This window comes from Podarcis gaigeae (assembly GCF_964106915.1).
Source record: "Podarcis gaigeae genome assembly, chromosome: 1".
Classification (NCBI taxonomy): Eukaryota; Metazoa; Chordata; class Lepidosauria; order Squamata; family Lacertidae; genus Podarcis; species Podarcis gaigeae.
In genome coordinates, this window is record NC_139678.1 from 38,345,482 (window position 1) to 38,362,733 (window position 17,252).

At 40.8% G+C, this 17,252-nt stretch overlaps 1 long non-coding RNA gene across 1 annotated transcript; it reads left to right on the forward strand.

The window, feature by feature from the left end:
• Positions 1–8,525: 8,525 nt before the first annotated feature.
• LOC310846687 lies at positions 8,526–13,476 on the forward strand. Its single transcript, XR_014565472.1, has 3 exons — positions 8,526–8,674; positions 11,515–11,865; positions 13,214–13,476. It is a non-coding gene; the product is annotated as an uncharacterized lncRNA (long non-coding RNA).
• The last annotated feature ends 3,776 nt before the right edge of the window (positions 13,477–17,252 follow it).

The window sequence follows — 17,252 nt, forward strand, 5'->3', positions numbered from 1 at the left end:
TTAGTCAAGATTTCAGAGGATAGATTTATAAAGTCCTATAAAAGCTATTTTACTCTTTGTGATCCATTATCCCATGGATGGGAAACCTGTGTCCTTCCAGATGTTCTGGACTCCAACTCCCATCAGCCTTAGCTCTCACAACAAATGTCAGGGATGATGGGAGTCATAGTTCCACAACATCTTGAGAACCACAGGTTCACCACCCTATTTTCAGCACATTAACTGAACAAAGTTTGCAGTACACTATTATAGTAGGATATCATTTTGACAGAAATCTCTGATCTTTTGGAAAGACCTCAACAGTCTTCTTACATTAACTGAAAGGCAATGAATAACAGTTTAGCAGGGGACTGACAGAATATATACAGTGGTACCTCAGGTTACGTACGCTTCAGGTTACATACGCTTCAGGTGAAAGACTCCGCTAACCCAGAAATAATACCTAGGATTAAGAACTTTGCTTTAGGATGAGAACAGAAATTGTGCAGCGGCGACACGGCAGCAGCAGGAGGCCCCATTAGCTAAAGTGGTGCTTCAGGTTAAGAACAGTTTCAGGTTAAGAACAGACCTCCGGAACGAATTAAGTACTTAACCCGAGGTACCACCGTATATAGAAGAAATGATACATATATGAAGAAATATATTTCTCATTCCTTGTCTACTGCTATCATTGTTGTCTTTCCCAACTTCAAGACTAGCCAGCCTTGGACAATGGCCTTTTGTTAGGGTTGGGTTCTGTAATGCAACAATGGTGTGCTTTATAACCATCAAGTTGCTAAACCCTTCTGAGCATAACAATGAATGTGGCATCTATAGAGTATTGCATATTTCCTTGAAATCTTGACCATCGTCATTCCTCACAAAAACACAGAATAGAAAAACATGGAAGCTGAATCGCAGTGGTAGTATTTGTAACATATCGGAAGGGTAAGCAATCTCTTCACCCACAGGCAAGATCAGACAGCTGCAAATTGCTCACAAAGCCCCATTTTCTCTGTTCAGCACTGCATCACTCAGTGGCAGACTGTATGCAAAAGGCTCCAGGCTCAGTCTTGGTTCTCCAGTTAAATAATCTCAAGCTGTAGGGCTGAGAATAATCGCTCCTTAGGATCTGGTGAGGCATTGGACATGTGACCTGAGCCAATATGATGCAGGTTTTGCACATCAATAGTAATCTAAGGCACATGCATTTGACTTGCACTATACTGTGTAACTCCACAACAGGCAGCCAATTGTTTACAGATGTTCATAGAGGAAGTTCACATACAATGTTTTCCATGGAATAATCGCAAATATTAAATTATATACCGAACATGTGACTCCTATCAGCAGACTGAGTGCCTGTCTGTGCCTCTGCATAGCATCTGAAGTCATTCTCAGTTACCAAGGCATGTTTTTGTCTCTTAATCACAAAAGGCAATTGACTAACAATGGCACTCTGTTGTGTCATCAGCATGTAGAGGGCACATTATTTCCAGCTTGGCTCCTTTTTCTCGGTGATTGTCTTACTCTATAAGAGACAATGGTGACAGATCGTAACAGTAATAGTTTGGGATATTTAGGTTATCAAGAAATAACTGCAGTTATCTCATGAATGACGTAATTTATGGAGACTCTGAGAATCAAGCTGGGTGGGGTAACATTCCTATCATGCCTGCTATCATATATCATCACCCTTCACCTCCCACATGTTGCACCTCTTGGCATTCTTCCACATCTATTAAAAGCTTAACTGCCAGAGATTTCATACATTTCAGATTATTTTCATCAAATACCCATATGGCCTCTAACTTCATACTTGAGATTAAATATATCAAATAGATGAGCAGATAGCTGTATGGATTCTTGATGTCATTACCAGAATTAATGAGATTTTGGAAATATCCTCCATGAGAGCAGAAAAAAACTGTTCGGCTTAAAAGATAATATGTTCACAGCAGTTGATATGTAAGCACACAAAAAAGATAAATAAGGAGATATGCATGAAAAGGTAGAGTTATGTAAGCATGTGGATCTAAGCACAAGTCAGTGGGAGTTGAATTGTTGGATGGACGTGCTGACAGGAAGCTGACAGGAAGATCAGAATAATTATTTATCGCTTCAGTTTGTAAGACTACCCTTCTTCAGGCCAATTTGCTCCCAAGGCAGTTTCCAACAATGCACAAAATACCATAATACATAAAATATAGCAATTATTAAAACAGCCCAATTAATAAACAAGGAAGCAATGTGTCGCCGTTGACCACCAATGTGCATGAGCTGTGTCTTCTTGACTCAGGCGACATTTCCTAAGGCCAGAACACTAAGCAACTAGTGATGGGTGTTGTCAAGAAATCCAAAGTTATTTGGAGTTGGAATTATTTGAGTTTTTGTTTTCTTGTTGCTTATGTTTTATAGGATTTATAAGCTGCCCCATCACTTCTCAGCCTTTTGGCTAAGATCAAGTATAGTATGTCTTCTGTTGAGGACTATATATTAAATGGATTTTTGGAGCTGGGAGATGGAATAGGGGCTTGCTCCATCCACTCCATGCATCAACCTGGTATTGCAATGCCTCCAGGAATGGTGTGTGTGCACGCACATGCACGCACACACACACACACACACAGATTTATAAGCTGTCTTTGGGGCTAATTATCCTTACAATATTGAAAGTTAGAAAAAGAACTAGGAACCGCAAAGTTTATTAAAAACCCTTGTACAAAATTTAAAAAATAGATAAATAAAACTTGATAGAGTTTTTTTAATAAAAAAAAACACACCTAAACAAACCAGTGTAAAACCACGTAAAAGAACTACATCTTAAAGTCCTTAATGCCAATTGAAATATTATGGCATCTTGGCATATTTTACAGAAAAGCCATCTGGAATCGCTAAGTCATTAGTGCCCACTTAACAGCGTGCAAAGAAGGCACCACTTGCACACATAGCAATGGGACCATTGTTGAAAGTCCCTCCCTCCCTCCCATGCCCACCAATCTACTTGTCAATCAGACTGGTGGGTATACATGGACAGCTGATTTTACAGCGCAGGAAGGTTGGTACAGGGGAAGGTAGACTTTCAACTAGCCAGTGAGGAAATGTTATCAGTTCCTACGTATTTGTTTAATTTATAGTCCCAGAGTGAATAGCTATGTACTAAGTTAACTCTGAAACCGACCTCATTTGCTGATCAAGATACTTCAGAAATTGTTGTTGTTGTTGAAGTGAATTGGTAAATCTTCATTTACTGCTCTCGATCAGGACTAGGTCTCTTGTCTACAAAGTTTATTGCTATACTGGGATTAATGAGAATGGAACTGTCTTTTGTAAAGTCTCCAGTTATCATCATACATCATTCTCTGTTAATTATGACAACCTTGCAGTTGTAAGGATTTTCTGTATCTTCTTCCTGCTGTGCTTATTCGACAATGCAATACTAATGAAATCCTTTTCCCTGTTATGGATCATTAGATACAAGAAACTGACTGTGTAAAACTCTATCACAGTATTTACATCCCATTCCTGCTGCTTATGCTTTTATTCCCTTCCTTCCCCAGCCCCCATTTTTTGAGGAGGATGCTGCTACTTCTCTGATGACAACACAGTTCAGCTAGGGTTGCTATTCTAAAAGCAATTTATTGCAGATGCATACTCTGTCAGTGAAGCAAGCAGTGATTTAATTTTTTTAAAAGTCTGTATTTCCATGTTGGGGACGCAGGTGGCGCTGTGGGTTAAAGCCTCAGCACCTAGGACTTGCCGATCGAAAGGTCGGCGGTTCGAATCCCTGCGGCGGGGTGCGCTCCCGCTGCTCGGTCCCAGCGCCTGCCAACCTAGCAGTTCGAAAGCACCCCCGGGTGCAAGTAGATAAATAGGGACCGCTTACCAGCGGGAAGGTAAACGGCGTTTCCGTGTGCGGCTCTGGCTCGCCAGAGCAGCGATGTCACGCTGGCCACGTGACCAGGAAGTGTCTCCGGACAGCGCTGGCCCCTGGCCTCTTAAGTGAGATGGGCGCACAACCCCAGAGTCTGGCAAGACTGGCCCGTACGGGCAGGGGTACCTTTACCTTTACTATTTCCATGTTAAGAAAATATTTGAGGAAAGTTCCCAGTTTTGTTTGGTCCTGTAGCTGAGCTTATCTCTTTGGCAGTTTCTAATTATTGTGGTTATTAATATTCTGCTTTCAGAAGCAATGGGATGAATAAAAAATCTGATTCTTCTTGAAATAAAAAATGTCCAGACCAAAAATAAGGTTCCAAAGTTTTACTAACAGAACTTGTTGCAAAACAGACTTACAGCAATAATGATACATGCAAATAGTTACATAAAATACTGTGTGCTTGTCCAAGCACAGGTTCAGCATCTTTAAAAAATGAAATTACTTCAAAGAGAACTGAAATCAAGACTCTTTCTCTCCACACAGACACCATTACCTTCCTGAGGCTGTGTTCTCTCCAGGAGAGAGATCATTAACACACTTTCTCTCAAGTGGCTTGAGAACAAAGACTAGCTCACACAAAATGGTGTTTTGCAACTGAATATCTTACTCATGTTATCTAAGGTTACTGTAAATACCACATGAGAGCTAGCAGAGGCACATTCTTAGTTCATTATCAACCTGTCAGGCACTCAGAGAGCCTCACTTAGCTTCAGTGGGATTTTCCATGTTCCCTTTGAATGAAAAGCCATTTTCCATTTCCACATACAATTAAACCATTATACTTAACACTCATTGGTAGTTTCTTGCAATTCACCCGTAAATTCTACAGTAAAATCGCTGGAAAGCATATTTTAGTGTGACTATCAGTGCAACTTATGTTTCTGAGCTCGTCTTTTGAGAAATGGGTTTGAGGGGTTGAGAGAGGTTGCCTTTTTATGAGCTGCTGTATGCTTCATGGTGGACACATCTATTTCCTAGTGAGCTTTTGAAAACATTGCCACTCATTGCATACAGTGAATTTAAATACCCAATCATTTTTTCCCCACATATTAGTGCCTGTACTTGTGTGCATGATCTTTTTATGATTACAAAACATTCATTTTTAAATGAACTTAGAGGATTTATTCCTCGCATCAATTTTATTACCTTGCAAAAATCTTGAATCCATCATCTTTAATTGTTGCTTTTATTATTTAGTATAGATATTTATTGCCTTCTCTATATTTTTGCAATTTGTTGATTTTATAGCCTAACATTTAGTATTGTTACTGGATGACATTAAAATCTCCAGCTAATATATTTAAATAAATGAGGGAGGAGGAGATTTGTGGCACCCACTGCATTTGAATTATACTGCCTAACCAAGATTTGAATCATAGCATTCTCCTCTGGGATTTTTCTTTCTTCTTTCTTTTTTTACATAATCATTAAATATAATTTTATGCAGTATACTCATTTCTTTCCATGTCTCAGCTAGTTTCTGCTGAAATAGTAATACATTTCTATCCTTATCCTGAAATTTTCTATTTTAAATAGTGACAGACCTTTTACGACAGTGATATAATCAAATCCAGCTCAGATCAAGGTCATAACAATAAGACGACTAATGAAGGGCTGTGATAATCTCTTTTTTCCACGCTACATCCCACATTGTGTTCATTAATTTTAGTCAAAGGCCTGATAATTCCACTTAATATTCTGGAAAAGGGTGTTCTTCAAGATAGAATTGTGAACCTGGACGTTGAGATGAATAGCAAAGGTGTTGGCATGGTCTTTCCCTGTGCTCTGGCTAACTGGTATTCATTTAAATCAAGCATCTTGTAAAATCGTCTCCATTTAAGATCTGCTATACTGTTGCATCTCGTGGTCATCAGATTTCATGCTGACTTGCATTTGCATTTTTCCATGGCATCCATTGTTCACCAGAGTATGATTATTTATCAGATGGAAGCAACTCGGTTCAATACAGCATTCTATTTCTTCATACATACACAATCCACAGACAGAAAGAAGCACACTCTTGTTCACATCTCAGCTTGTGGACCAGGAGCTACATACTGGTGGTCACCTGTTCTTCCAGAGCCTGATTCCCCATATTCTCCCCCAGCCTTTTAATTTCTTCAAACTCTGCAACCTCCAATTCTCTCCATCTTTTTCTATTATTTCTCAATATTTTGGCCATTTGACCTCCATATTGAGTCTTTTCCGGGTCTTAGCTTCCATTGGTGATAACCACCTTGGGGTCTTATTTTCCAATAAGTCTTTATATTTTATCCAGACATTGAACACTGCTTTCCTGACAATATGGTTCTTGAAAGCCTTATGAATTTTAACCTTGTCATACCACAAATATGCATGCCACCCAAAAACGTTGTTAAATCCTTCCAAATCTAAAACATCAGTGTTTTCAAGAAGCAGCCAATCTTTCAACCAGCAGAAAGCTGCTGATTCATAGTACAGCTTTAAGTCTGGCAGGGCAAAGCCCCCTCTTTCTTTAGCATCAGTTAGTATCTTAAACTTAATTCTGGGCTTTTTGCCCTGCCAGACAAATTTGGAGATATCTCTTTGCCACCTCCCAAAACACTCCATTTTATCCACAATCTGTAAAGTCTGGAATAAAAACAGCATCTTTGGCAATGCATTCATCTTTATAGCAGCAATTCGTCCTGACAAGGAAAGTTTCAATCTTGACCAAACTTCTAAATCCCTTTTAATTTCAGACCAACACTTTTCATAGTTAACCTTAATACACTCCTGAGATTCTTATGTGTATGTGTATTCCACAAAAGATAACATATTTAAAGCCATTGTAATCATTGGACTTAAGTGTGCCCTAATCTGTGCTGATCTATGGTCATTCAGTTACTTTTATCAGGCAATTCTATATTAAGAAGCAAGTCCTACTAAAGTCAATGGAATTTGCTCCCAGGTAAATAATTGCAAAAGTTTGTACATTTTAGATATAACATGTTCATCATCATAATCCGTCTTACTTTGTTCCATACCCCAAGTCAATTTTTCTCCAACTTGAATCTTGTCTTTGTACATAACCTAGGTTTATATCTATTCTAGATTCTTATATGGCATGTAAAATAAATAAAGTCCTCATTTACTTTACATTTTGTGGTATGATAAATATCCATGCCATCCAAACCTTAAGTCATATCTTTTTGATTTCAAAAGTCTCTTATTTCTGAGTGTCACCCATTCCTTCAGGCATACCAAGTAACAAACTGCAAAATACAATATTTAGTGAGGTTGGCCAGTCCTCCCCTATCCTTTGCTGGAATGTGTGCAGAGGAGGGCAACCAAGATGATCAAGGGTCTGGAAACCAAGCCTTATTAGGAACAGTTGAAGGATCTGGGTATGTTTAGCCTGGAAAAGAGAGAGGACTGAGAGGAGATATGATAGCCATATTTAAATATCTCAAAGACTGTCACATACATGGAAGAGAGAACAAGCTTGTTTTCTCCTACTCTGGAAGGTAAATCCTGAACAAGTGCATTCAAGCTACAAGAAAGAAGATTCCAACTAACCATCAGGAAGAACTTTCTGATGGTAAGAGCTGTTAGTGGAATGGAATCCCTCAGGAGATGGCGAACTCTCCTTCCTTAGAGGTTTTTAAGCAGAGGTTGGATGGCCATCTGTCATGGATGCTTTAGCTGAGATTCCAACTTTGCAGAGGGGTGGACTACATGACCCTTTGAGTCCCTTCCAACTTTCTAATTCTATGATTTTATGATTCTATGATCACCAGTGCACCATAAAAAGGTTGTCGGAAGGGCCCTTTGTGTCTGTATGTGTTAAGTGTGTGTATGTGTGTCTTTATGTTAAGGGTGTGCAATTGTGTGCATGCCTGGTCTCTCCCACTTTAGGGTCAGTTTTCCATTGGGGTAATGCACCCCCTGCTATAACCCCTCATAGACCCACTAATAATGGGACTTAGATCTGAGTACAGAATGTGTAGTACTGCAATCTCCCTATTTGCCAAGCTTACTTTTGAGATTGATGGACACTACATACATGTGACAGACACCAGAGGACTCAAAGAACAGTCCTCTCATGCTTTTCAGCTTTCTTGGTTTGTTTTAAATGTGTGAATCAGTTTAACGTGAGCAATGGGATATATCATTTGGGAAAGAATAAGAGGGATTAGTTAGGGAGCTATTTTCATTTATTAACCTGATTCAAAAAGCCTTTTTATGTGCTCTCCATTCCTTATTGACTTTCTGCACAAAGCATAAAACTTAAAGTCTTATTTTAAATGGCCTATCACATCTATATCATTTAGAACCTACCTTGTAGATCTTTTAGCCTCTCTGCTCTGTTTTTATGCTGAGTCTGCTGTCCTTTGGCTTTTAATAATTCTCAGTTTTATTGCAATTGTTGTTTTAAATTGTTTGAGCTGCTCTGGGAGTCTTTGGCCTGAATATTGGGTTATTCAGTCCTTCTAATAAATAACTAACGGGCTATGTCAAGTTTCTTTTTCAAAGAAAGCAAAATATTGTTTTCCATTTGATCAAGCACATAGAATACTTCCAGCCCAAACACTACAGATATGCAAAGCAGGTGGAAGAAACAGGAAGATGTGATTGGTGGAGATACTGCTGATGTCACAAAGCACCCCAGTTCTGACTGAGCAACCCAGTATATTGACACAACTCATGCACTAGATAATGTTGTCACCCCATGGCCAAAGCTAAGAGGAAGTGGGGGTTCTGCAGTCACCACAAAATGTGAATCCCACATCAGAGGTAATGTTATGTGTCATTTGATGGTGCATGATCAGTCTATTTAAAGCTTGTAATAGCAGGTGGGGGGGTCTATGCAGATGATCAGCATAGGGTCTGCAGTGTGCAAGGAGAGACCTTAACCCCAGGCCACAGTCCTGATGAAATAATAATAATAATAATAATAATAATAATAATAATAATAATTTATTTATTTATTTATTTATTTATTTATTTCCCACAACAACCCCATGAGGTAGGCTGAGAGTCAGTGACTGGCCCACAATCACCCAGTAAGCTTCATGGCTGAGGGGGGGTTTGAACCTGAGTCTGCCAGGTCCTAGTCCAACACTCTAACCACTACACCACACTCGATCCCAAGTTGTTGACATGGGAAGAAGCTGCTCTTGGTGGAGCGGATATATTGTACATTCACGAAGTGGTAATGGGACAGTGTGTGAGCTTTTTATTATGATACCTGTGTTTCGAATATTCACATACATTACATTGTAATTCAGAAAGGCCCTTGCCTCATTGGTAGCACTTCTGTTTAGGATTCAGAAAGTCTCGGGTTTCTTATCTCGCATCTCCAGGCAAGGCTGGGAAAGACTCCACTCTGAAACCCTGCAGCAAGGGTAGCCCATATGATGCTCTCCTGATGTTGCCAGACTACAACTCCCATCACCCCACACCATTGCCATGCTTGCTGGAGCTCATGGGAGTTGGAGTCCAATAGCATCCAAAAGTCACCATCACATTGACTACTTCTGCCCTGGAGCCTTGCTGTCAGTCAATGTGCAGACCAAACTGAGTCAGGTGGGCAATAGTCTGATCTGTTATATGGTAGCTTCTTAGGTTCCTAACTTGTAATCATCACAGCAGCCTTGTAAAGTTTCTGCCACAGAGGAAACTTAAGGCCTAGATTTTTTAAGAAACAACAACACAAAACCTTAAAAGTCTTACAGGTTTGTTTTTCTCCTGAAATGAATTATCCTGAGTGAAAAACAAGATGTCAATTCAGGCAGAGCTGTCTTCCCAGACTGTCTTCTTTTTAAGACGAGTAAAATAATTGTGTTCAGCCAGAGCTTGAGGGGATACACTTTATTAGGAAAGGGCTTTAAGGTGGTTTTTCTCTAATTGTCTGCCTCTCTCTCTCTAAAAACTACATCTATCAACATTCAGTCCACTCTATTCTAGGTTCTGGTGTTAAGCACTTCAGGCAGGGAATTGTATTAGAGGTTTTCAGAAAGTACTAGCAACAATGCATATTTTTTAAAAGCATTCCGACTGGATCTTTGGCTGGAAAGGCTCCCAGAGCACTAGACTAATTAAAGAAAGACCATCCCTGACCTCACACAGCCTCTGAACTATAATGTAGAAGACACAACACAAAAAAGAAAGAAAAGCTCTCATAATTACCAATGTACAGTTTTATACATTGACCAGTAGCAAAGGGCTATGGCTCAGTATTAGAGCATCTGCTTTGCATGCAGAAGTTTTGATAACCAGCACGTCCAGGTATAATAATAATAATAATAATAATAATAATAATAATAATAATTTATTATTTATACCCCGCCCATCTGGCTGGGCTTCCCCAGCCACTCTGGGTGGCTTCAATGTCCGGGTAAAACGATGGGGGTGAAGACGCTCCTTCACATATACTGAAGGTAGGGATGGAATTGACCCCTGCCCGAAACTCTGGAGAGCTGCTGCCAGTCAGTGTAGACAGTTCTGAGCTGCATGGACCAATGGTCTGTCTCGATATAATGCAGCTTCCTATGTTACTCATGAAAACAGGTCAGGGAGAGGAGGAGCCAAATAAATAGAGATGTTGTCTCAGGCGAGCTCTATAGCCCCATCTCTTCCCTCTGCTGCAGCCAGATGGAATGTTGAAGAAGGAGCCACATGGAAGGGATCTCTTTACAGAACCAACGGAGGATCCCTCCTTCCCACCTGTACTTCAGCCTGATGGAATAGCTGGTGCTGGGTGACAGCCTGTGTGTGTGTGTGTGTGTGTGTGTGTGTGCTGGGTTGCTCAACAGCACAGAAACTGTTAACTTTCTAAGGTTTAATATTTTATTATGTTTTTATATATTTGGAAGCCACCCAGAGTGGCTGGGGCAACCCAACCAGATGGGCACGGCACAAATTTATTACAGTCGTACCTTGGAAGTCAAATGGAATCCATTCCGGAAGTCCGTTAGACTTCCAAAACGTTCGAAAATCAAAGCGCGGCTTCTGATTGGCTGCAGGAAACTCCTGCAGCCAATCGGAAGCCGTGGAAGCTCTGTCAGACACTCAGTTTCCAAAAGAACCTTAAAAAACCAGAACAGTCACTTTTGGGTTTCGATTATTCGGGAGCCAAAATGTTGGAGAACTAGGCTGTTCGACTTCCAACTGTATTATTATTATTATTATTATTATTATTATTATTATTATTATTATTATTAAACTTCTTGCTGCAAGGCTTGTTGAACTACAAAATGCAAAAAAAAGACAGATATTGCCCGTGTATTATGGTTGCCATACCTCCTTAAAGCACACACCTCCTTAAAAACATGTTTTTAAATACATGTTTTTTAAAAAGGATATAAAAGTCTTGTGGAAACCAGTCTGAGTTCTCTGCATAAGCATATGAAAACTCATCATGTTCAGCAAAATGCCTTGATGTGTCTTAATATAAGCAAGTAAAAAAACAAACAAACCAGACCATAAATACTGTACCATGCAACAATGCCCAGCTAACAGCACATCAGGTAGATTCTTCAACACCAGAATTAAATTGGGTAAATTCCTTACTACCATGTTCATCCTGCTTCCGTGTGGCTTCCACTACTTTTAACACTTTTGCTTACTTGAAGGAATATACAGGATGATCCACAGATAAGGAATCTACAGTCGGCAAATGGAAGAGGGTGACGGCGCTAGAAACTCAGTTGAGCAGCCCCAAACTATCCAGAATGTACACATAGTAACAACACAGGAAGGGCAGTCTACTCATCCTTCTGGCAGCCGGAGAACTGCTGCCGAACACCCAGCCGTGGATTCCCCATTGCTACCCCAGGTTCCTGTAGGCGAGAATCTTACTGGGGAGCGAGCGCAATGCTCTGCGAGAGGAGAACCAGCTATACATCTTCCCCCACCCATTCAGGATTCGACGCTGGCAACATGTCAGCACATTGTTGGTCTCCTTGGACAAATCACTGATCAGCGTGAGTACGAGGTGCTTTGATTAGGTACAACAGCATTTCATTTGCTTACCTCCTCCAAATCCAGAGGGGCTTTTGGTCTGGTTTCAATTGGAGAAACATCTCACATAGCCCTGGAAAAGTTCTAGAACATTCTACCAGTTTCCATTGGTGCCCCTTAAGAGGTTCCTCTGGATTTCACAAAGTGCATCAGGGTCTTAAATAACAACAACAACAACAACAATTTATTATTTATACTCCGCCCATTTGGTTGAGTTTCTGGGTGGCTTCCAACAAAATATTAAAAAACAATAGTACTTCAGGTACTAAAAGCTTCCCTAAACAGGGCTTCCCTAAACGGGGCTGCCTTCAGATGTCTTCTGTAGTTTGGTAGTTGTTGTTTTCTTTGACATCTGGTGGGAGAGTGTTATACAGGACGGGCGCCACTACCGAGAAGGCCCTCTGCCTGGTTCACTGTAACTTCGCTTCTCTCAGTGAGGGAACTGCCAGAAGGCCCTCGGTGTTAGACCTCAGTGTCCAGGCAGAACGATGGGGGTGAAGACGCTTATTTAGGTATAATGGACCGAGGCTGTTTAGGGCTTTAAAGGTCAGCACCAACACTTTGAATTGTGCTTGGAAACGTACTGGGAGCCAATGTAGGTCTTTCAAGACCGGTGTTATGTGGTCTCGGCAGCTGCTCCCAGTCACCAGTCTAGCTGCCGCATTCTGGATTAGTTGTAGTTTCCGGGTCACCTTCAAAGGTAGTTCCACGTAGAGCGCATTGCAGTAGTCCAAGCGGGAGATAACCAGAGCATGCACCACTCTGGTGAGACATTCTGCGGGCAGATAGGGTCTCAGCCTGCGTATCAGATGGAGCTGGTAAACAGCTGCCCTGGATACAGAATTTACCTTTGCCTCCATGGACAGCTGTGAGTCCAGAATGACTCCCAGACTGTGCACCTGGTCCTTCAGGGGCACAGTTACCTCATTCAGGAGCATACCTGCCCACCTCCTGTCCCCTAAAAACAGTACTTCTGTCTGGTCAGGATTCAACCTCAATCTGTTAGCCTGTTAGACGATTAATATAGTCCATTCTCACACATGGTCATTTGAAACACAAAAAGGGGTGACATATGTAATACCAAGAGACCTGTGTTAGCTGGCGGGGCAGCTAACCTTCATACCTTACTGTGTGTGTGGGGGGGTCTAACTAGTGGATCTCCTTCATACCTTGCTGCGGGGGGGGGGGGGATGAGTTTAAAGAGTATGGTGCGCCATTTCTGCTTCTACTGGGCTTGGCTATTTGATGGAATCACAGGCTTATTTGCTGAAGGAATATAACTGACTGTGCAACACCCTGTCTTCTTGGCAGAGGACGGCATCATGAGAGAACTGCGGGTCATGCGCAGAGAGATGCGGCTTTTGAAAGGTGAACAGCGCCGGACCACTGCCAGAGTAGTCTCCGTGGCACATGCCTTTGAAGCATTCAAGGAACAGTTTCAGTGGCCACAGGGTTGAAGTCACATGATTCCTTCCTATGCATGCACCTTCAGCCAACCATTCAGAACTTTTGGGTGCTTCCCTTTCTCCATGGATGTTGTTCAGCCATGTTTATTAAAATCTTCACTGTACAAACTACTGCCCACTTGACTGGTGATCAAAAGTCAGAAGACTGGCTGTCTATGAGTCTATAAAAGTCACCCTACTAGAGGTGGGGGGAAGAGTGTGTACTTTAGAGTAAGATGTTCTTGGAGGGTAGAACAGGTGATTGAACAGGTGGGGTTGGGTGGGAAAATTGGGCATCTCCCAGTCTACAGTTGCCTGTAACACAATAAGTGTTTTTATTTTTACTGCTTTCCTACCACTGGATCTACTTAGAAGTAAGCTCCATTACTTCCGGGGGGGGGGGGGGAATCTGTTTGCAATCCTGTTGGCTCAGAAAATGGTGGGAACTTTGTTCTATAATTTCCCCATGGTTTTCATAGATGACGCCATGTGAAAAACCTTGAGACAGTATTCTAGCACACAGTTATTTAGGGAGGGGTAGTACTTCTGGTGGGGAACACATTGTGCTCCTTCTGGGGTAGTTGGTCTACCTTTGGTCCCCAACAGCTTTGACTGGCCGACTAAACCAGGTGAGGGTAGCCGATGGGTCTCAAACCCTTGGGGACTTCTCCAGCATGTGGAGACAGGCTCTGGCGATTAGAAAAGACAAGGCCAATAGTGGGTCCAATGGTCAATAAAGCGGTTTCTACATCTGCTGTAGAGGGAAGTGAGGAGCAAACAGGGCTCGTTTACCTGGGAAGGTAGCCCAACTAGGAGAGGTTAACCTCTGATCCTTAACCGCAGCCTTGCAATATATCTTCAGGAGAAAAAGAGGATAAGGAGTCAATCCTACACAAATCCAGAGTGGAGTCCCGAAGGCTGTTGGATGGCGCCTTGTGTGCTTCCTTACAAGTCTGAAGACAGAGACCACCTGAATGCTGAAATTTGTAAGCCACTCTCTTTGGGAGCCCTTTTTGGCAGAAGAGGGGAATAAAATGCTGTAATAGATTAATGATTCCGGTCCATGGTTTTTTCACATTCTAGAGATTGCTGCTGGTTAGTTTGGTGTCTAAAGTTTGAGAGGGGGAAAACCTAAATAATGGACACTAGATTCCTGGGCTGCCTATCCCACTAATAACTCTAATAACAAAAAAAGAAAGGCATTGTATTTTCAGGAATAACTTCAAAGATGAGTACATGCAACACCAGACAAATAATGACTTTTCTGAGGCAAAGTGGGCTTTGTGATAACCTTGTGATACAGACCAGGTAGAGGCACCAAAAATCAATACTATCAAATCTGCTTAAAATCCTGGCAATGAAAAACGGCTTCCTATCATTTTCTCAGGCAAGTTTTAATGGTTCCATATAAAATCAATGGAACAGAAGAACGTTTTCTTTTTCATTTGCTCATCCTGTCTAAATGTCTTTCCTGGGAATTGGAAAATAATTTTCACAGATATCTTCCATTAAGTGCACAAGGAGAAATTCATACCACAGCAGGGTCACTGTGTCAGTATCTACAAGCATTATTCTGCCTACCTTACACTATTAAGGCTGTAGACCTATAGCTATTTACCTAGGAGTAATCTCCGTTGAACTCAATGGAGACTTGATTTCACCATAAACAAATGCACTATTAATTTGGTTAGACATATTCTAGTTCTCTTTTTGACACGCAACAATTAAATTTAGACTAACACTCTCTAAAGTTGGAAATAATTATAAACATCATCATCATTTTTTTAAAAAAATAATTGTATAATAATTAATAGGAAAAGTAATGCAGTAAGCCAGCAACTTACCCAGGAGTTACATTCTAGGGATCACGTCTAAAGCCAAAATGGTGTATAGTCAAAACACATTGTGTTCAATGGTGGGTGGGATTGCCAAAGTCTTTTTTTCCCAGACACCCACGCTCTTTCCATGCCCTTTTTATTTATTTAATATTTATTTATTTTCCAAGCGTGTGAGGCTGAATGCGCACAAGTGAAATGCACATAAGTTGCAGACTTATGGTTATTCATATGACATTATGTCTGCATCTCTACCTTATAATTTTTATTGTCCCAACTTCAGAAGCCACTGATCTTTAAAGTGATGGATATTCACTCCATTGCTGGTGTGTGGGTCTGGGCGTGTGTGCTTTTAACTTAATAATTGCACTTGTATTCTGCACTCATTTGTATTTTGTCTCGCTCCAGCAGTTTTGCCATGCTCCAATGGGCAAAACATTTTAGCATTTTAGTGCACTAAAAATGCTAATTAGGAAAAAGGGTCGCTATACATTAGTCTCATTTTACTGAGCTGCATGCTTAAATAAAGGCTGGTGGTCTCAGGCATTGGGATCTGTGGGCAGAATTTTCTTCTCAGTTTTTCTGTAGTAAGTTGCTGACAGGTGGGTGATATAATAGACTGGTACTAGGCCAGTGCAAAACAGGTGTCACATCTGCTGGGGAATGATGAAGTGGCTGTAGCCTAGATGTTCCTTGTGGAATTTAAAGATTGCATTCCTTTTATAGATTTATCTAGCTCATTAAAACAACACAGAAAGCTTTGTTGCATTTGACTTTAAAATTAAAATACTCCACAAAGAGCTATTTAATGCTCACAGTGCTTGTATAAATATTTCATGGAGAAGGAAAGCAGAATAGATATATCAGAATCTCTTACCCCTAGCCAACAGCTTTTCACTGGGACAACTTCAAAGTAACAAGTTGTATCCCATCTGCAAGAGAGAGAGAGAGAGAGAGAGAGAGAGAGAGAGAGAGAGAAGGAGGCAAATTTTGCCAATTGCCCCATCTCTCTGTAGCCCCATCACCACCACCACAGCACCTTCCATACTGATCTGAGGGGGGGCCTTGCCCTCAGCAGCATATTTGCAGGACTGCAGGGGGAACAGAGAGCTGTCCCAAATTCCCTCCTCTTTCAATGGTTGCAACTTCTCCTGGATTCAACCCTGTCTGTTTAAACCCTTTTATTGGTTGGTTGGTTGGTTGGTTGGTTGGTTATTTGCACTTAGAGCCCGCCATTCCCCAAAAGGTCTCAGGGTGGGTTGCAAACATAATCCAATCAAAAATTAGGGTTGCCATATTTCAAGAAGTAAAAATCCACCCACAAAAGTTGCCCATTGAAAGAGCTGCTACTGATAAAAAAGGTGGTGCTTGTTCATTCATCCAAAATGAATGCTCCATTTTCTATATCCAAGACTATCAATATTTTGGGATATACTCTTTTGTCCTCTTATATCGCTTTGCCATGGCATCAAATGTGGTTAATTCCTTATTTACATTTCCTAATAAATGTGAAATTCCCACTATAAAGCTATTTGGAAAGGGGTGATTTGTAATTACTCGTTTTTGAATTTCTCTCATTTAAGTCATTATTTCACCATTAGAAGTCACAAGAGTGTCCCTTTCCCCCAAAGCACCAGCAAGAGTTGCTGTTAAGCCATTCATTGTAATTATGATAGGAGTCAAAAGTGAAAATATAGATATATGTGAAAAATCAGGCTGTCCATTTTTTAAAAAAATTATCTGCAGTTATTTTTGGTTTATCTATTGGATGTGCTGCTATATCACAAAGTAGAATGTAATTATGTAATGTAATTATGTATTAAAATCTATATAGTCTAAATGCAGCCAAGATCTGTGAGGAGCTGGTTCCACTCAGTTCACATAAGGACACATTAAGAAAGTTGTAATATGGTTCCAATCTCCCACTTCAATAAAAGAAACCACAAAGGCAGTCAAGGTTGCTATGAACCTACTCTATATACATTAAGATGGATTCTTTGACCACTAGGTCAGTTGTCATACATTTTCTAGTTTGAGTGATACAGAATTTGTAAAATATAGGCAACCTGG